The sequence below is a fragment of the Centroberyx affinis genome, unplaced genomic scaffold (assembly GCF_046629955.1).
Source record: "Centroberyx affinis isolate AG114_WGS23_722 - 3 ecotype Tasmania unplaced genomic scaffold, CSIRO-AGI_Caff_v1 ptg002969l_1, whole genome shotgun sequence".
In the NCBI taxonomy this organism is placed as follows: Eukaryota; Metazoa; Chordata; class Actinopteri; order Beryciformes; family Berycidae; genus Centroberyx; species Centroberyx affinis.
This window is the reverse complement of record NW_027281078.1, coordinates 10,461-32,004: the sequence shown is the minus strand read 5'-3', so window position 1 is coordinate 32,004 and position 21,544 is coordinate 10,461. Positions and strand designations below refer to the sequence as shown.

General features: G+C 42.7%; 1 protein-coding gene across 1 annotated transcript in view; it reads right to left on the bottom strand.

Moving 5' to 3' along the window:
• Positions 1–21,287, bottom strand: part of LOC139658802 (thyroid hormone receptor alpha-like) — a 58,427-nt gene extending 37,140 nt beyond the window's left edge. The window contains 1 exon segment of the mRNA XM_071536972.1: positions 21,068–21,287. The gene's annotated coding sequence lies outside the window, so the exon portion shown is untranslated.
• Positions 21,288–21,544: the final 257 nt, after the last annotated feature.

Sequence of the window (21,544 nt, the reverse complement as noted above, 5' to 3'; positions counted from 1 at the left end):
ATGGCTGTCATTTCTCTGCCAGCTACTGTAATTACCAAGCCGTGTGTGTGTGTGTGTGTGTGTGTGTGTGTGTGCGTGTGTGTGGGGATGGGTGGGTGCTCGCATGTGCATTTTTTAGCAAGTATGCATGTATGAGTGCACTTCACCCAATTGTGTGAGCATGTCTGTGTGTCTGTGTCTGTGGGTGTGTGCCTGCAAACAATCCTGTATGCATTAATGAGTAAGCATGCATGAGGTTCTGCATTTGTGTGTGTGTGTGTGTGTGTGTGTGTGTGTGTGTGTGTGATGGTGTCTGCAGGTGCACGTTTGTGTGAGCATTTATGAGCAAACATGCGCAAGTGCATTTGAATAAGACTTCTTTGTGTGTGCATTTGTGTCTTCATTTGTGTGTGTGTGTGTGTGTGTGTGAGAGAGAGTGTGTGTGTGTGTGTGTGTGTGAGAGAGAGTGTGTGTGTGTGCTGAGGGAGCTTGGCGGCACCGCTGAGATAGCGGACAGCTGTCTAGCTGTTTATCTCTTCGGCGCAATAAATTTGTTTCTTTTCCCTCTTTTGCATAACAACATCCATTTTCTCTCTCTCTGTCTCTCTCTCTCTCTCTCTCAAACTGTAACTCTGTAACTTTTCCCCCTCCCCTCTGTTCTATCCAGACGTGTGGCAAATGTTTCTCTGATTGTTTCTTACTGTATCTTTCTGTCCATCAGTCTGGTGTGTGTGTTTTTGTGCAAACTTTTGAAATGTCGCAAAAAATAAAATGTGAATCAGGTGTGCTTTCATCAGCTGGGTTGAAGCGAATAAATTGGCTTCCTACATGTAAAAAAACATTCAGTAATCAGTAACTACAGTACTTCATAAATCACATTACAGTTACTGATCTAACTGATCTAAGATAAGTTGTTAGTTATGTTACATTCTTTAGTATGGAAGCCCATTCCCGCCACTCAATAAAATAAAAAACAACTCAATTCTGACTTTATATCTCAGAATTCTGACTTTTGTTCGCACAATTCTAACTTTTTTTCTCACAATTCTGACTTTATATCTCACAATTCTGACTTTTACAATTTACAATTTCCCATTTGGTAGACACTTTTATCCAAAGCGACGTACATATGAGATGTTCTGTTCACACAATTCTGACTTTTTCCTCACAATTCTGACTTTTTCCTCACAATTCTGACTTTTTCCTCACAATTCTGACTTTTTTTCCTTAGGATTCTGCCTTTTTTCCCCTCAGAATTCTGATTTAGTATCTCAGAATTTTCGTTTGTTTTGCAAGAGAAAAAAAAAGTTTGAATTCCAAGATATAAAGGCAGAAATCTGAGAAAAAAACTGCCTTTGACCTAAAAAAAAAAAAAAAAAAAAAAGTGTATGTTATCTTTTTATTGCCTTAAAATCTATCGAAAGATTCCCCTCATTTCATCCTGACAACAAGTCATGTCGGAAATAACATGGAATAACAGTAGAACAAAGTGGTAAACACGACTCGGAAAGACGGAATGTAACACTGTAGGCTCTGTCTTTATCAAAAACCTAAAAAGAAAGATTTCATGTCTGTCATTGTTTAGATACTTCCTGGTTCATTTCAGGATTCCTTAGCTGACACTCTTATGTGTGAGCAGGTCTGGGTTCAGCGTCTTGCTTTAGCACACACGGCTGTTGATGGACATACGTTCTCGGACTCCGTGACCTTTCAGTTACATGACGGTCTCGCCGCCCTGCTGCATCGGGTCACAAATCTGAGCCGTCCCGATGGAGTAAACCTCACCCATCTGGTAATCTACGCAGATTAAAAAGAACGCAAAGAATTATTGGAGAGTCACTGACCCTGCGTCTCGCTCCGTCCGTTGATGTTGTGGGTGTTTCCCCAGTTTTCTAAAGAGGCTAAGTTGGGTTTAACGCGGGGTTGTGGGAATGCGTTGTGTGTCAGTATGTCCTGTGAAATTGTTTACTTCCCCGCACCAATGCCACCAAGACAGAATTTGGCACATTTAATGTACTTGGACATCTTCAAAAAAAAAAAATGACAATGGTAGCTTAGTCTACACAGCGCAATGAACGTATAACGATGTGTTCATGTTCATCCACTTCTCTCAAGTTCCTATTTTTTTTCCTAAATGAAACTTGTCTTGGCACAATGTCTCTGAAGCACAACGGCATATTTGTGTAGTGGGATTACTAAGTACAGTTCAACTGATTCAAGATATATGTCTATTTGTTTTTAATTATTTTTTCCACATTTTTGAAAAGTGTAATACTTCTTCTTCTTCTTTGGGCTCTCATTTACATTACACAGTATGTGCATTGCAGCAAAAATCTAATTTTATATTTTTGTGGCCATTTTTTAACACTGAAACACTGAAAAAAAGTGGGTTTTTTTGTAAGATTTGATAGAAAACAATAAAAAAAACATTAGTTGCACCCCTAGAAATTAAGTGATTTTGATTCTGCTTTACATGCAAAGACCGATTTATTCCCACTGATGCCTAAGGCAAGGGTAGGGCGGTTTCATGAAATCCCTTCCAGAAGCCATGTGTATTGAAATGCTGCAAAACACATGTTGCATGTCTCACTTTTCCTGTTTGGTGGTAAGAAGAAGTGGTTAAGCGGAGGTTTAAAATCGGCAGGCAAAGCCCTAACATGATCTTTGAGCAAAGTACAAGGCCCCACTCTAATGCACGCATTTATGACTGTGCTGTGGACAGAGGGAGGTAAGCTTAGGTAAAGGAACAGAGAGACACATTCACACATACAACCACTAAGACACACACACACACAATAGAGTTTACAGATTACGTTATCCTTTCCGTTTTATCTTCTACTCGTTCCTTTTTCATCCTCGCTCTATCCATCAAACAAACCTTCTTGAATAGACAACATACAAGCTGCCCCCTCTCTACATCTTGCTATCTTTGACACACACACACACACACACACACACACTCGAACAACATAAAAGCAAACACTGACCTTCAGAAATCAAAGCTCTATAGCTTTCTCTCCCCTCTGTCTGGATATCTATTCTTGCACTCCTCCACCTCTCTCTCTCTCTCTCTCACACCTCTGTACCTCCATCATTTCTCTTTCTCTCTCCCTCTCTCTCGCTCTCTGTCTCTCATTATCAATCTCAGCCAGTGTGAGGGTTGGCAAGAATGCGAGTCTGCCACGGTTGACCTTCCTTTCGCCTCCCTTCCCCTCCCTCCCCCGCCCGTCTGTCCGTCCGTGTGTGAGAATGACTCCGCTCCCCCCTCGCGTCTCTGTTCATGTCTCTGTCCACTGTTGATATTATTCATTCAGCAGAAGCAGAAGCAGGAGCAGAAGCAGAAGCGGCGGCCCCCATGCAGCTGCATAATTGCCCCCGCGGCTGGAAAAATGTAGGAACAATGAGAACTCGATGCCTAGTCTTGCAGCTCGAGCGAAAACAAACAAATACGGGGCCGCGGCTACGGAAGGGGGTCGCGTAAACCGTGATATTATGGGATGTAACGGCATCGTTTTATTTCATTTTAACATGAGGGTATTGACTTGTAGATGGGAACAATTACCATAAACAAATGAGTGCTATTGTCAGTGCTGGCGTTTCTCCAAAATGAAGGCTACATTTCCCATAAAACCTGTTGCCAGTGTGAGAAGCTTCAGCTCCCCTCATCCTCTTTTGTGCCGTAAAACAATCTCCCTTTGTGCTGTAAAGCAATCCAGCAGAAATCCGACCCGGTGTCACACGGTGTAAAATGCAGCGTTAGAGGTTGGTAGAGGCTGACTGAGTCTTCTCAGTGATGGTCTCATTTGTTTAAGGTAATTATAGTAATGTCTCAACATGAATGTGGCTGTGATTTATAAAAGGTTGAAATGCTGCACATAGCACCTTTAAACTAGGTCTGCTTTACTCCAGTGTTAAATATTACAAATGCAAATATTACAAATTCAATCCAACGTTTCTTAATTGATGCTTAGCTGTACTGTAAAACAAAAAAGAAAAGAAAAATCAGGGTGGAAAAAAAATGGCTTAAATCTAATAAATCACTATGTAAACAAAGCCAGTGTTTCATACTGTAGCTACAAGATTGAGAGCCATTTTCAAACTACAACATCTACTGTAACAAATGTAATAAAGCCTGAAACGGTTCCAACGCCTGCCTCCATGATACAAAACCTTCCCGCTGTTGTTCCAGTACGTGTTACAGTACATTCCCCCCCTACTGCTTCCCTGCCAGTTATCTCCTTTTGCCTTTTCATATTTACATTTGAGGCATTTTGCTGCTTGCAGATACATATAAATACGCTTACGGGAGCCTGATAAACTGTCGAGGGACACACTGGCTGTAGCGGGGCTGTCGACCCGGCTGACCTGCCTTCCTCTGTCTTCCTCCTAATCCTTTCCTCATATGTGATTGCAGCCCTGCCTCGTTTTAATCTCTCCCCCCCTCGGCTCCCCCCGCCCCCCCCCCTATAATCTAATATTTGATATTATCGGTTTAAGCCATTTTTGAAGCTGCAACAGGTACTGGAAGCGCATGCCTACCCCCCCCCCCCCTGTTATGAAAAATCCTCATGTTTGGCGTTTCTTTGTTTGTGTGTTAGCCTATATTCTCTCTTCTCTACCCACGCCTTCTCTCTTTTCCCCGATTCTGTTTATCTGCGCCTCGCTTTTTGGATCTTTTCCTCTGTATGTGATACACAGCCTTCCCTCCTTTAATCACTCTCTTTTTCTCTTGCGCTCGCTTGAGTTTCAAAATCTTCCTCCCGTTGTCCCCGACTTGAACTCGCGCACGTCTATAGGTGAGCTTTTTAGTTCAAAAACACCTACTTATCTTTCGATACAAAACAGTTTCCAAAGCTGTTTTATTACAAATTGTTACTGTGCCTTAATATCTTATTATAAAGATTTGTTGTGCTCGTTTGGGTTTACGTTGAACTTGGCCACCTCCTGCATTGTTTCCGTCCATGAAATGCTTGCTAGGATTCTATAGACAGAAGACATATCATTCGCTGCTTCAACTTTTCAAGAACTAAGAAGAGCAGCCTTGGTTTTAACTTGACTCATCATCCATTTTTGAGTTTATCCAATGGGTGTTTGAAAGGGTGTCAGAAGCCCGAGAGGTCAGAATTCTCAACCCATAGAGCAGTGGTTCTCAACGTGGGGTCCGGGGACCACCAGAGGTCCTTGAGGGTGTTCCCGGGGGTCCCCCAGCAAACTGATAAATTGTTAAACTTCAGCATTATTTCATTTACAAGACGTTAACACAATCAGAGAATGTAGAAGAATGACTGTTTTGATCATAGTTTCTCTGTTATCTCTCTACCTACAATACAGATAGTCATGGGATTCTGGACAAAATCATATCTAACAATAAAAATATTCTCATATTTGGGTCTGAGAGACAAAATCTCATCAAATGGGGGTCCGTGGCCCAAATGTGGACTAAATTTGGGGTCCTTGATATGAAAAAGGTTGAGAATCACTGCCGTAGAGAACCATTCAATTGAAGTGGAAAAACACCAAAACTGGAGTTACAAGGTTTTCACGTGACAACACATTCAACAGCACCTTTTTTGGCACTTGTGGGTCGGACATTCTTCCTCTGATGAAATGTACTTCTTCTTCTTCTTCATCTAGAGTATTTCGCTTATCATTTGCGGCGGATAATTTACGATCTGGATCTCCATTTTTCTCCTCTTAAACTTGACACTAAAGCTGGATCAGACCCCCGACTACTGTAAGTCATTTCTATTTAATCTCACTCCGCATTTGCACATCCTGCATATATGGTCTCGCGGCGAGCTGCGAATTCGAGAGAGAGATCGTAAACTGCGAACATCTGTTAGCCCGTAAATCTGTCAATAGCCAACGTGGCGGGAATTCTTTGGAGCTGATAGGAGCTTTCTTCGGTGTAACGATGTAGCTTTATCTTCAATACTTTATTTGTTGTATTGTCTTCGATATATACGTTCTCTCTGCTGTATTATCTCCAATAGGTTATATTTGTTGTATTCTTATCTATATCTTGTTCTTTTGCTGCTTCAATTACCCAATTTCCCACCGGAAACTTTCATCTCATCACCTCGTCTCATCTTAGAACTGAACAGCTACACCCGGCGCGTCTCCCGAGCGATATCAAGGTTCACCTGACGCAATACTCAAATAACACTCGCGAATCAAAGGAGGTACACACTACGGAGGGACGAGCGGAGGAGCGGGGGGGGAAGAAGAAGGAGAGCAGATAAGCAGACGAGGGAGCCGAGAGCGCGGAAAGGAGGAGGAGGAGGAGGAGGAGGTGGTAACATGAGAGGGAATCGCAAATGAAGAGGTGAACGTGGAGAAGGAGGAGTGAAAAGACGGTGAGGAAAAGATTAAAGTGGGGTGGACGATGAGGGAAGATGACAGGCTCGATGGGGTGGGGTGGAGGGGGGGCCTCCTTCCAGACCCCCCAGCCAAAAGACACACACACACACACACACACACACACACACGTGGAGCGCACGCACATGCATACATACTTGCCAATAGGGGGTTATGGGTAGTAAAACCGCTGTCACATCTCATCAGCACTCTATAAAAGATGCAAACACTCCCGTCTTTCTCTCTTTATGTCCAGCTTCCATTCCTTTTTACTGTCTTTCTTTCATCCCCAGTTGTTCCAGAGATATGCCATATAACATATACCCCATATATATATATATACATATACATATAACAGAGGGTGAGAGGGACTGGTCAAAACTCCCATAATGCACGTTCACTGTACTTGATAAATAAAGCGGCCCTGGTGCTTTTGATCTGGTGGCCCTGCGAAACTGCATTTTCAAGATTAATTAATCCCCAAAGTACCTAAACGTGATTGTATTACATTACTGAGTTTTATTAGCTCAATGAATCTTTTCATTTTCTTCAATTGCGTTATCAGAGAAGCAGCAATCTGTAATTAAATACACGTTTAAACGCAACTTTCCCCAACTCTGCTAACCGTATACTGGGGCGGATGCCAGTTCAGGCACAAGGCTCGCTCTGTGCACTTCGGCTTTACCTAGAGGTGGGCGTGTGTGTGTGTGTGTGTGTGTGTGTGTGTGTGTGTGGCGCAGGCCCTCTCTTATCCCTTTTACTATGAGCATAATCCCGTACGGTGGCGTGTGCGCAAAGCTTCAAAGTCGGGACAGTGTCTGGTCTTTTATAGGGCCTTTTTTCCTTAATGGAACACCTTTCTAAAATCAAAGTGTGCAGCCATGGCAGGACAGGATGCTGGTTAAAGGAGAACACCGATGTCATTTCGAATGTGAGCCCGTTTAATTTTGTCTATGTCTAGTTGACATTTCCCCCAAGCATTCTGCAACGCTTGTCATAAGTAATTACATTTTTTTAACATTTACTTGTTTATTGTCGTTTTTAAAATATAAACATTACAGTGTTAAACCTAGCTTGAAATGAACTGCTGTCCTGGGTAACAAAGACGCCCTAAATAAAAAGAGATGGATGACATTAATGTTCGTAAGGCGCCATGTTTGTGAGGGATTAAATCCTGGCAGACTTCCATTTCTTCCTGTGGGTGTCAGGTGACTGGCAGGAAGCAGAGCCTTACGTAACGCGGCGCTGATATGAAAACACTCGACTCAGCACAATGAAATGAGGAGAAAACAGAAAGTTTGACCAAGTTAGTTCTGATGCTGTACAAGAATGACTGGCAACAAATTGCTACTTCTGAAGGTAGAAAACAAGCGCTGATATCTCCAACTATGCTGACTGTGTGCAGACACCAGCAGGAAGAATGGAAAGGAGAGAGGCAACCTAGACGATTAGCATAAACATAAAAAAAACAAACACCCCAGAATGATCCTTTATAGGCTTTTTTTTCACAGTCTAAACCAGGAGTGGCAAAACTTTCTAATATGGAGAAACAACAGTTGAAGTATGGGTGATTCAAACTGGTGCAAATCACTAGGCCAAGTGTGAAAATCTGGGTGGGGAAAGTGAATGGGTTAACAGCCTCCTCTTCCTCAACAAGCCCAGGAAGAAAGCACTTAACTCCAAACCGCTCCAGTAGAGCTGCTCTGTGTAAAACAGTAGAAGACTGTGAACACAGTAACTCAAGAACAACATGTGATAGATACTTCATACTCACACCGCAGGTTCCCTGCATACAGTAGATGATCTGATTAGATTTTGGCGCACCTTGCTGCATAAATTTGCATATTAATGAGGAAACACTGATTTTCTTTAAACTACTATAACTCCGTAATGCTTACAGATACAGAGTTCATATTAATACCACCCATGTCGTACTGCGTAGCTCTATTTTTTGTCTCAATTTGTGTCAATGAGTGCATGTAAAAAAAAAGTTTTGCTGGAAAAAACAACAGAAAAAAGCGCCGTTTCAAAGAAACACCCCATAAAAGGTAAGAATATTTTAGTTTTTCTTATGTCATTATAGTGTTTGTAAATGTGCCTTGTAAGCCAACGCACCTCAAAATGACTATTAAATTGCATCAAAATAGATCAAATGGCCTATTTTTATTTATTTATTTTTAAATCACAGTGGATTCCTTTGGAAGACCAAAAAGAATTTGTGGAGGGCCAAATGTTAACCCTGCCATAACCACCATGATGATGACCATGAGGTCATTAATTAGGCCAATTAATACATGAATTAGCAAATATTTCTATGTCAACATACTTGTCTTCACATAAGACATGGGCGGTATTAATATGAACTCTGTATCTGTAAGCATTAAGGAGTTATAGTAGTTTATAGAAAATCAGTGTTTCCTCATTAATATGCAAATTTATGCAGCAAGGTGTGCCAAAATCTAATCAGATCATCCACTGTATACAGGGAACCTGTGGTGTGAGTATGAAGTATCTATCACATGTTGTTCTTGAGTTACTGCGTTCACAGGAATGTGTCTACATACAGACATATGCCACCATGAGGACATAATGTCCCACATACCATGTAGCATGGTGACAAACAAGAACATATCTAAATAGCTTCATCATACCATGCAGGTTAAACTCAACTTGTAACTTAATGGCATGCAGATCAGATCTGGCCGGGGATTTGCAGTAATTCTAAGCATTTGGTTTACAGCTCTAGGCGTACCAGATGGGTGGGGTTTCTGCGTTAGGATTACTCAGATATTGTCAGGTTAAGTTTGTCATTCAGAAACATGCTGAACTGACATTCAATAGCGCTGCTGTGACTCTGATAAGGCAAACCGTCCATCTGTACTCCAAGAAGGTTAAAACAACAGCTAAGAATTATTCACAATTGAGTGTGTTATTTGATAGATGAGTCAGGGGCTATATTTTACCATAAAGTTGCCCTTTGGATATTGAGATGGATGACTACACAGTGCATTATGTGTGAAATATGTGCTGGAGGTAAACTGCAGGTGACATTAAAGTCTGTTCCCTGCCCTTTGCCGATGGAATATGAATATATGGGACAAGAGCGCATGTAAAGTGGTTTGTGAGGGTGTGTATAGGTGTGTAAATTTGTGTGTACGCGTTTGTGTCTTTATGTGTGTATCAGTATATGTGTGTGCACGAGCTGTGTGTGGTACGGTATGTGCGAGCGGCCACTGGTGCGCGTGCTGTGCATGTGTGCGAGTGTTGCCGCACGTACGGCTTTATATGCCTATAAATTGCTTTGATTGAGAGCAGCAGGCTGGAGGCTTTGGGAGACATATGTGACATACATCAGGACACCAGATGAGCGACGGAGCGACACGTGACGCTGCAGGAATCAGCAGACTGGAGAACGTTCCAGACAGATCCGATATTCAACCCTAAATAGCTGGATGGGGACATAGGGGCGTCTCAAAAGACACATTAATCAACACAGAGATGGACTGATAGACCGAGAGATAGACAGATAGACAGGGAGGCAGATAGATACATAGCAAATATACCAAAAATATAGCCTACCTAGCCCAGGTATCACCATTTCAATCATAAAACAATAACACAGCAAATTAACAGCTAGCTAGCTGTTAATTTGCTGTGTTACTGTTTTAGCTAGCTAGATAAACTATTAACTAAACTAGAAGGGCACTCGGAGAACGCAGACCTCCGCCAAGGTTCGTGCTATTATTGCTTGTTCGTGAGTCAGATCCGGATCCGCTCCAAAATTTAATGGGTTCTTCCTTGGCCCATGCTACACCTTTCCACGAAGTTTCATGAAAATCAGGCCAGTAGTTTTTCTGTAATCCTGCTAACAGACAAACAAACAGACAAACAAACAAACGGCACCAAAAACATAACCTCCTTGGCGGAGGTAACTATTAAACTAATAAATAAGCTAGCTTGCTAGCTAGCTAGATAAACATATAGACAGCTAGCTAGCTGTTGAGGGAGGAAAGATCGCTTCTCGTTTGCATATCCCCATCACGTCTATGAATATCCTTGCTGTAAATCTCCAAAACATCTTTAATTTATAGGAATAAAATGACCTGTGGCTCTCGTTCAATTTAATCTCTCTATACCCACTATTTAGTTAGTTCACTATACGGTGTAGGCTAATGCTTAGGCACACTGGACACGTTTAGTGGACGGTATGAGCTAGCTTTGCGTCACCTCAAAAGCACCGTAGTGCACCAAATACTAAGTAAACAGAAGCAAAACCTTATCGTCACACCGCAGTCGTTTATCAAAGAGCTTATGGCCAAAAAGCTTTAAGGAAAACAAGGTTAATGCCCGTTTAGATTAAACAATTGAGGTTCCAGTAACAAAAAGCCTGAGGTTGACAGTGAAGGAACTCCCTGAACCATCTCACATTCTCCTGCGCTCATTATGGAGTTTGGCCACAGAAAACACAATCTGAAGCCAGGAGGGAAAAGGCTGTCCTGGCTGTGTACTGCAGCTGTCTGATAGGCTTGATGTATTTATATCAGTGTCTCTATAGGAGAAGAGCTGGACAGTATGGCCTCATATCATGCTGACATGCTGGAAAGGAGCCTGCCAAGGACTGGATGTCCATCCAAGTTTCTCTCAACGCGCCAGCAGGCAGGCCAAAGGCAGGGAGGATAGGAGAGGATGGTAGACAGACAGAACGAGAGAAAGAATGGCTGAAGGAGACAGACAAGAGAGGAAAAGTGAGGATGAAGCAGACGCTGAGGGATGAGAAAAAGAGTACGGGAGAGAAGGAGAAAGACGAGAGTATGGGAAAGAGAAGGAAGACACGGGCAATGAAGACCGAGGGCAAGAAAAGGAGACAGTGTAGAAGGAGGAAACAAGAGAAAGGTGAGAATGAGAGAGACGGAAATAGAGAGAGCGGAGGGAGGAAACAAGAGGAAAGAGAAAGGAATGGGAGAGAGAGAGAGAGAGGAGGATGGCAAAGACAGGGAGGGGAGGGAGAGAGGTGGCGAGAAAAGGCGGGAGAAAACGTGTTGCCACATTGATTTCTGAAGGTCAGCGCGAGGATGTTGCTGTCGTGACGAGTGCATCCAGGTGTGTGTGCATGTGACCGTGTATCTGTCTGTGTGCGTGTGTTTTGAGTGTTTAACCAGGAGAAGCGTGTGTGTGTGTGTGTGTGTGTGTGCGCAGATGTGCCCCGTTTAGTTTGCGCTGTGTTGGTTCGTTCTACCGGGCATCACCGGTTGACAGATGGGAGACAGAAAGCAGGGCAGGAAAAGGTCAACAACACATTCCTTGGCCTCGAATGCCCTCCTTGTGTACAGCAGGACCCGGTTCAGGCTCACTTCCAAAGCATGAATTATATAAATGGCTGAATGTATGGAAAATAACACTGCTTGGCCTTCCAGGGACACTGCGGGTGGAGTCCGATGCCACAAATGGCCACCAATGCCCTCACTGAACTTTGCTGCCATATTCAGTGGGGGGGGAAAAAACTACTAGAACTACTACAAATTTTAGGCTTATCCAGAGAAACTTGAGTGAGTCCAAAAGTAGAATACGCTTCAATTCTAGGTTCGGCATAGGAGTGTAATAGGAGTGCAAGGGTGGAATACCCATGGCACGGTAAAAAAAATCACAATAAAAGAGCTTTGGAAACCATTTGACCTGATATCAGAAAGCTATAGGTAGCAGCTATGGACGTCAGCTCAGCTGTCATTTTGGCACTATGGGTTGTAGTGTGAGCGTAGAATGATCACGTCAGATGAGAAATGCTATGCAAAGCGAAGAAATGAGAGTCAGGGAGAGAGAGGAAGGAGGGATTTTTTTTTTTTTCCCTTCACTCGCCCTGAACTTGGCTGACAATTTTCCTGCGCGCACAAAAAACGCCGCCGTCTCTCTAAGACTCCATGAAGTCAAAAATGGCTTGTTTTGAGTTCCTGAGTGATATATCTAACCATCTGTTAGTCCAAGGAGATGATAGAGGCCAAGAAGTTCCCACAAATTACGACTCGCTGAGAGTTGCTTCAACGCGAATCCCCCCCGTGAACCTGGCCAATTTTACAAACACACCGCTCTCTTTAAATCAACATCACTTTTTCTGCCGCCCGATGCTATAAAATGAGGACAGACAGTAACCAGGCTAGTTCCTGGTTCATAAACTATGGATTGGGACCCAAAATAGGTCACCGAATGAAAGCCGCAATATGGTTTCACGGGCTATGGGTCCCGTGGTGAATATAAAATCCTCTTATGGGTCTCTTACTGACAAAGTTAAAAAAAGATGTCCCTCGGGCACGTTTTGGATCAATTCCTTTGGACGTTTGCGCCGAACGTCTCTGCATGTATATGAGACGATGCCTCAGACTGTTGTGTGCTGGGGGGAAAACATCAACAGAGGGGGTGAAACAAGTTAATGAGACAGTCATGCTCTGGTATTGGGCTGAGCCTTTACTCATGGTTCGCACCGTGCCCTTGGGTAATATTCCATGACTTTCCCAGAACTTCCCATAGCCAAGTCAGAGCGCTTCCATGACCTAGACATTTTGTACCTTCCCGGTTTGTTAATGTTGTTTTACAGCTGAGAAAAAGTTCTAAAAAGGGGTGGACAATCTGGATTCCACTACAGTTGGGTTTTGCTGTGGAGAAAAACAGCTGAAAACCATCAAATGTTGGAAAAAACATTGTGATATATTCCTGTAAAAGTGACTCCTTTGTAAAATTCCCCGATTTTCCCTGACGTCCCCAAAGACTTTATCAAATTCCCTGCCTTTCCTTGTCTGGAATGCGCCTCTCAAAACGCCAAGATATTCCGGGAAATTCCGTGACCAGTGGTTACTCTGCCCTTAGAGGTGGTGTTCGACAAAAGGATGTTCGTGAAATCATATGCGATTATGGGCGAGGGCCTCCGCTCTCTTCATGGCGTGCCATCAGGGCCACCTTCAATCAGCGGTTCATTCCGTCGAGTTGCGCTAAGCAGCACTTCAGCTGTTAGTTAGTCGACTGGGAGGCTGTTGAGAACTGCTTAGCAATGTACACATGACCCAACTCTCTCTCCATGTACCCTTTATAGCCTTAGCCAGTCAGTAGGGGCTGAGCAGTGTCTGTATAAAACCAATACATCAGGGAATCTCCAAATATCTCGTTAGTACTTTGTCAGTTATATATTTTTATTGCTTTTTGCACTGACACAGTATCTCTTTAATAATGATAATAATAATAACTTAGATTTATATAGCGCCTTTCAAGGACGCTTTACACAGTGAGGCAGACAAAAGAAATAAAACAAGAACAGAGAAAATAATAGCAATAATTGCCGGGGATGAGAGAGTTAACTAGAGGCCATAGGCCTTGGTTAACAAGTGGGTTTTCAGGATTTTTTTAAGTGTCCAAAGATGGGGCATTGCGGATCTCTGCCGGGAGAGAGTTCCAGAGGGTGGGGGCTGCCACACTGAAAGCTCTGTCCCCAAAAAAAATCACAGGCTGGTGTGGGGGGTGGAGAGCAGACCCATGTCTGAGGACCGCAGATTCCGGGACGGGGTATAGGGGTGGAGGAGGTCAGATAGGTACTGGGGGGCGAGGGCATGGATGTGAAGGAGGATGAGGGTGGGGGTGATGTGCTGCCAGGGCTTGGTGCGGGTAAGAACCCTAGCAGCTGAGTTCTGCACATACTGGAGCCTTTATCTTTATACATATATAGCTCATTTCCAGAAAAGTATTCTTCCATGTGTTAAAACTGTACAGAAAAAAAGTGATGTTACACCTTTAAACGCACAGTCCAATGACACTGTAAAGTGAAAATTGTGTGGGATTAATAAAGTCTCCATCTATCCATCTTTGCAGTTTGATCATCTGTACAATTTCCAGCTGCTAGTCACATATTTGACCTACAGTATATCATCAATATTGACAAGCCCTCATCAGTTCAGCTCTTGTCAATTAACGTGGAGCTCTTTATGGACTTATTGATCGGTATTGTGTCCAGAGGGACAGGAATACTCTCACTGTGAACTGCACTGCTCTGGAGCAACATGTGCAGATTGAGCTCTGGGCTTATGTAAATGGTTGTTTGTCTAGTTGTTGTAGTACTGTGAGGGGGTAGTCATTTGATAATGCACAAAATTAGGATGGTCTTTTGTGTAGTGTTTTGTTATGTACACCATCTTGTTTCTTCAAATTTATCCCTATTAGTAGTTAACATTAGCCAAAAAGCCATTCATCCAGCTACAGAATTATTGGTTTGAGTTTGCTTGGTTGTTGCTAGCCTTCTAGCTGGATAGCTAAAAGCAAAAGAAACAGTACTTGCTAGGATGCTCTCTTTCCATCACCTATGTTTCCCCAACACATTAAAACCAGCTGTACTGTATTGCAACAATCTGTTGAAATAGTCATTGTGTTTATATGTTTGTTTGTTTGTTTTGGTGGGGATTATCCTGCATACATTTGGTGGATGCTTTTATCCAAAGCAGCTTACAGTGAGTGCATACAATGGCATATGAGTGCATACACTTTTAACCCTGGCAGAGCTGGTGTCATGGCCTCACTACTGAGCCAGACAGGATGTGTGGGCTAATATGATGGCAGACACGAGTACTGTGGTTAGATTTTTTTTTTTTTCATTAACCACAGCTACGTGTTTATGGCAGAGACACACTGGAAGCATCAAACACAACAACTGTTTTCAATGATCTAACCCGCACTAGAAGCATTGATTAAACCACCCTGCTTTAATTTCCCAGCAACAACAGGGCAAAAAGTCTTTTTCATGAGGATTCTGGACCCACTGTGAAAACTGACCTATTTTGAGACAAAATATCATTCATGTTTTTAACAAGGGTGTTGTTGTCGAGAAGTAGGCTACAGGAACTGCAAATTCAGCGGGTCATTTAGCTCGCAGCCCACAGATGTATGGGGGAAAACATGTAAACGATTCGAGCTGATCTCTAAATAAATCAGACAAGAGAACAAGCCATGGGAAAGAAAATGATACAGTAACATTATCCATTATGGTGCGGTAAATCAGGTTTGAGTGCTGCTGATGCTTCAAATCTGCCTCCTGCAGGGCGCCATACAAGCATCAAGTGACACCCATCAATTACTACATCCCGTCAATTCGGGCATCGGTCCGTTAATATCCTAAAATAATAATATGATTGCTTGTCCAGAACCACCTGCTGCATTAGAATATCTCTGCATTGAGGTCAAGTTCATATCATGAACTTCGTGGGCCTATTGATTTCCAGCAGAGGCTAGCTGGAGTCTGCTGGGACTCCGGCGCGGCTAAGCCTCATTGATCAAGTTGTAGTCGACTGCAACATTTACTAAATCCATACGATGGGATGCATTGTTAACATTAATTTCTTTCCTTGCCAGTCATTTTCACGGCTGCATTTATCGATCCGGAATGTTGTTGATGGATCGCCTGGGGGGGGGGGGGGGGGGAGAACACTGATTATGTTGTCGTGGAAATAAAGATTATTATGCTTTGTGGTGAAGTTGCCCTTGAGCGTTAACAAGTAGAGTTTTTTAGTATTTTAGAATTCTTGATTTTCTTAATTCCACCGAAACATTTTGGGCTGTGTTCAATATAATGCATGCCGATAGCAGTAGCGTAATATGTGTCAGCAAGGCTATATCACTCTCTAATAACTTAAAACTTAAACAAGGAATGTCACAATATATGAAATGACAGTGTGTCTACAACTACATATAAAGCACGGTTTTGTTCCCACTCCAAAACTCTTAAAACTTAATGTAAATTATCACATTTTCCATACTTTTCCAGACTTTCTAGACCTATGTAAGAGCCCTCCTAGTAAGTCTATGGTGCGATATCACAGCGCATCGGCTTTCCATTGGAATGCTGAGCAGTTGTGGTGCTGAACGAATGAGTCAAACTGTGTGCCAAAACCATAACACAAAAACATACTGCAGTTTGCTTTTGTGGCGAAGGCACAGTATACAGTAGGGATCAGCTTCTCCCATGTTTCCCATCCATCAGCATTACAATGGCAAAACTCCAACTCATCCCGGCTCAACGTCTGGAGGCAACTTGAAGCTTCCTTCGATCATGTGAGGGTCAGCTGTCGTCGTGCTGATGTACTGAATGGCAAAAATCCAGCCTCAAACAGAATCTGCATTATATACTCGTATGATCTTGGATAGTTACAGCAATATCTATCAATGTGAATCGTTTCCCAGACTAGACAATGGAAACTTGAGTGCCATGCTATCAGGAACTCCTCCACTGACAGCAAATTAGAGACGGATTTTGTTAATCCATAAAATGGTTCTCAGCTTTTTACACCTAAAATGAGTTTTAGTGCTAATGGTTGTGAAACAGAAATGCACCCATATCCCAGGAAAAGCTCCATAGCACACTATTCACAAAGTTGTTTTCTCAGTCACTGAAACAAGAAAGAGTCATGTTCATGTTCAAAAATGTTAGACTGTCCATAATCAAAAAAAATGTTCACTTCAAGTCTATAGGTCAGTTTAGTTTGCTTCCACTGTCTAGATCAAGAAATTCAAAGGTGCCTTTAAATTTGAAGATGCATGCATTCCGTGTCAATTAACTGCCACGAAGATGTGGAATAGGACACAGACAAACCGTTCTGTGTTTAAATTTTTGACATACCTGTGCACACACACACACACACACACACACACACTCTAACTAAACTTGAAGACAGCAAACTAAACCAGACTAAACTAACCTAAACCTAAGATGAAAACAGACTTCAGACTTGAAAAGATTTCAACTGAATCTAAACAGAAAGTTGTGGGCTCGCATGTTTCATAGATCTAAAAAAAAAAAAAAAAAAAAAAAAACATTGTAAATTTGAATGTTTTTCATCTTCCACAGTGACCTCCATTCCTGAAGGGTTTGGGTAAACAACATTCTCCTGTATACAATAATATAATATAAAGAGAGAGTCCCATCTCTGGTTTACATCACAGTTACTTGTCTGGTGGAGCTATCCTCACTGAACTCCGCATGCACTCAGTGACATAAACACACACCAACACGTATGCGCACACACACACACACACACACCATGATTGCGGCAATAGTCCCAGAGCCCACAGATGACTCATCCAATGTTCCAATTTCATGTACAGTACCTGAATATACACACTCGTGCACACACACCCACAAACACACACACATGCACACACACACACACACACACACAGTACCAGATAATGACATCACATTCGGCTAGCATTCGACCTGGCATGCCCTTTAATGCGGCAGCAGAGCAATTGGGCAACTTAGCCGTATACCTGACCACACACACACATACACACACTATCCCAAGCCCTTTGATTGGTCAGAATAGTTTGTGCTGTTTCTAAACATGGCTGGGCGAATGGGCCGCTTAGCTACAGACACGCACACACGCACACACACACACATGTGCGAGGCGATGATCTGATTGGTGGATCCAGGCTGTGCGTTCTATACATCACCCGGTATCCGAGCCACAGGTGGTGGGGGAAGGCTGTACGTTGCCGTAGCAACACGAAGCAGAAGGCGGGGACGAGCCATAGCGCTATGATGTGAGCAGACTAGCAATTGTGGGAGATACATGTGTGACTCACTCGGGAGAAGAATATGTGGAGAGAAAAGATTAGAAAGGAGGGATGGAGGGGGGGGGGGGAGGAGGGAGGGGACAGACGGGGGTTTCTGAGGTGAGGCTTGGACGTTTTGCAGAATCCAACTTTCTCTCTCTCTCTCTCTATCTCTCTCTCCAATCATTCTCTGTCCCTTCTCTACCTCCCGCCCTCCCTGCTTCTTTCACTCTCTCATCTTGCCATTCCTTCATCTACTTTTCCTCCCCCCCCCCCCCCCCCCCCCCCCCCCAGTTTCTCTTCTCCCTTGTCTCCTCACTTTGTCAAAAAAGGGAACAGCGTGTGGCCATGCGCTCGATGCATATTAATAGAGACATGTATTATATCAGTGCATTTCAATGAGGAACAGAGCTAATGTGGAACGGCACTGCTGTGCGGTATCTCTGGAACGGGTTTCTCAAAAATCTTCTTAGGACTAAGTAGATCTATTCCCCATTTAAAGTCAATGAACAAAGATTGTAAAGCTAAAAATAATTTTGAAAAACTAGGCCATGTTCAGTTCTAATATTTCTCCTCCTTGTTACAGAGTATCTTTTCAGTGGTGCCCCCGAGGTCGAAGAGCGCAAGGGGCAAGATTCCGTCCCCGTCGGTTGAAAACCTTGTATCTCACAAATGTAATTTAAGAAAACTTTTGCTAGATGACCATGTATTTTTGAGTTCATCCAATGGGTTTTGAAAGGTTCGCATAAGCTGGAGGGTCGTGGAATTTTCAAAATCTATAGAGGACCTCGCGATCCTTTCACTGAAGTTGTAACATGAGAATCACCAAATTCCAAGTTACGAGGTTTTCATATGACAACTTGAGGAAAGCTAGTTAGGGACACAAACTAGGTCTGAACTTTACACAGGTATATGAAGATGGATCTCCTCAGTCTACTGATATTCTCATATGCTCTGGTAGGTTTGTCTTTGGAGTCAGTAGTCATACCAGACCATGATGATCACGAACATGCACCAACTGAATGGTGAAAATCATAAATACTCACCTATAAATTCACATATCATGGACCCTTGCACGCTTACTTACGCACCTCCAAACTACAAACCCAAGGCTGGTAATTCAGCTTTTATTAGGGATGGGACGATATGCTTGTCTCAGGATACAATTCGATACGCGATATGGGGTTCACGATTTGGTACAACCACGATACGACGTAATCAATAAAAGTTCAGTGACAACGTGCTGTATGACTGTGCAGAATTCTGTTTATTTCTGAGCCACAGATCTTTCTAGCAATGGCACTGGCTTGCTAGAATGTAATGTAATGCAAATAATATCATTTGGATGGAGAGTTTGTGAGATTGTGATGGGTCCCACAATACGTATTGTCACATTTTTGTATTCCCATATATTGAGGCTCCATATATATCGTCCCATCTCTAGCTTTTACTCATTAGTATACAGTGGCAGTCCAGAGACATAGAAGATGGGAGAAATCTGATGACAAGCAACAAACTTGTGCATCAGATTTAACCCCACTACACTGCAAGTACGCCTTAGCATGTGGAGCCAAGACATCACAGGCTGTGTCTCAAACGGAAGGCAGCTGCCTGCTGCCTTGCTGTCTAGTGAGGCAGTGTCCTTTGGAGGCAGTGTTTTTGTATGAAGGTACCTGTACGGGTATCTGGATTAAGACGGACTTCCAAGGCATCAATGCGTCGCAACGTCATGACATCACCAAGAGAATTGCATCCCCACCTGATTTCTACGGCAACGTACCGTTTAAAAATGCTATAATCTTCTTTGCGGGTGTTCATCAATCATGAGAAATGATCTGACGTCTATAGCTGATGAACGTTTAGAGTCATCAATGTTTTATTAGACTCAGTAGAAGTAGCATGTCCTTGATACGATTGGTCTGAAATGTATCTGTCAATATTTCTGAGGGCGAACTCGTTGGTGTTTTTAAATGCAGAAAAATGCCAAACTCTGGCAAACTTGATCAAATAAAGCATGTGCGGATAACACCATTATTCCTATCACAGTTTGATTTGAAGTGTCCTTACTGAGTGTTAAGGGCTGAATGCATTATTCCCAGAACTGATTGTGGCTGCCAAGTAATGCATCCCCTGTTATTTCAGCTTGGGTCATTATTGACCTGATATTCCCACTGTCGAGCCAAAATGGCACAAAAATATATGCTGATAAAACCATTTGGTTCATAGAGAAATAAAGTTGCGAGGTGGGGATGCAGAATTCGGCATAACCCCGGCAACTGCAGCGGTTATACTGCCACCTGTTGGTCATTTGGAATAACTGCTTATATTTTTTTTTTGTGATAGTATTCAGTTATATAGATTTAACAAAATAGCTAATGTTAATACTATAACAACCACAATAGTGTAAAGTATTACAGAACATTTACAAACTTAAGTAATACCCAAGAACTACAATTAAATATTTAACATGCAATTCAAATGACAAACCTTCAGCAACTACTAGGTTTGCTTTTCATAACCATTTCATTGCTTGGGCTGCAATATTTTTTTGCCTGCTTCAAACATAAGATCAAACATTGCATTTTAAATAAATAACAGTTTAGGCTATAATTTACGGGCTTTTAGGCTATAATTCAATGGTCTGCTTAGTAAGCTAACATAACGGATAGGCTAACCCTCAAAAAGTCTGTTTTCAGTGAATCTGAAAGTCGGAACAAATTTCTTAAATAAGCATTATACATCAAAAGAGAATGGTAAGATATTCAGTGACTAAACTGTCTATTTCTCGGTAGAAAAAAAATCTGAGGTTAAAACTTACATTTGTACATGAACTCCAGGCTGTTGCTCGCCATTTGTTTTTTTTCTGTCGGCGCAGTGGAGCTGACGCACAGGACTGTGGGATATCTCGATCTATGCTGCCTTCAAAACCTGCCCAGTTGGAGGCACCTCAGCAGGCAGCATTTTTTGTAAATATTCGATTGAGACATGATTTGATGCCTCCCTGCCTCCAAGGCTGCCTGATTAGGTGGCATTTTAGCCGTTTGAGACAGAGCCACAGTCTGTTACCCTTCATAAAGAGGAAAGAGGAAAGGAAAACAAGAAGAGAGGGGAAAAAACATACAAGGAGGAAAGAAATGAAAAAGGAACTCACCACTGTATTCTTCTGTTCACTGTTCTTTCCGCTTCTCTTCCCTCCTTTTCCTTTCGTAGTCACACAGTCTGTTTCTTCCCAGTGTTATCTGTTCTTATTTGACAAGGTGTACAACAACCATTCTTTATGTTATATCTGACAGGAAGCTGTTCTTTGTACTTCTGGCTGCCTCCGGGTAAGGGAAACTTATGAGGCTCCCAGAAACCTCCCCTGCCCCGTGGTTACCTTTACTTCTCTGGAGGCTTCTTGGGGTGAATGGAAGCCCAAGGCAAGTGAACAATGTTGCCTGCTAGGCAGCACTTCTCTTGAGTCTTTTGAATGCCTCTTGGGCAATTGCTGATTTATGCTACTGCCTCTGAGGCAGATGGAAGTGCTAGTGTATGATGTTACTTGCCGAGCAGATTAAAGAGCCAGGCTATCGTATGATCTTGCGTGCCAGGTGGTACTCCTGAGTCTCTTCTTGGTTCTCTGGATGCT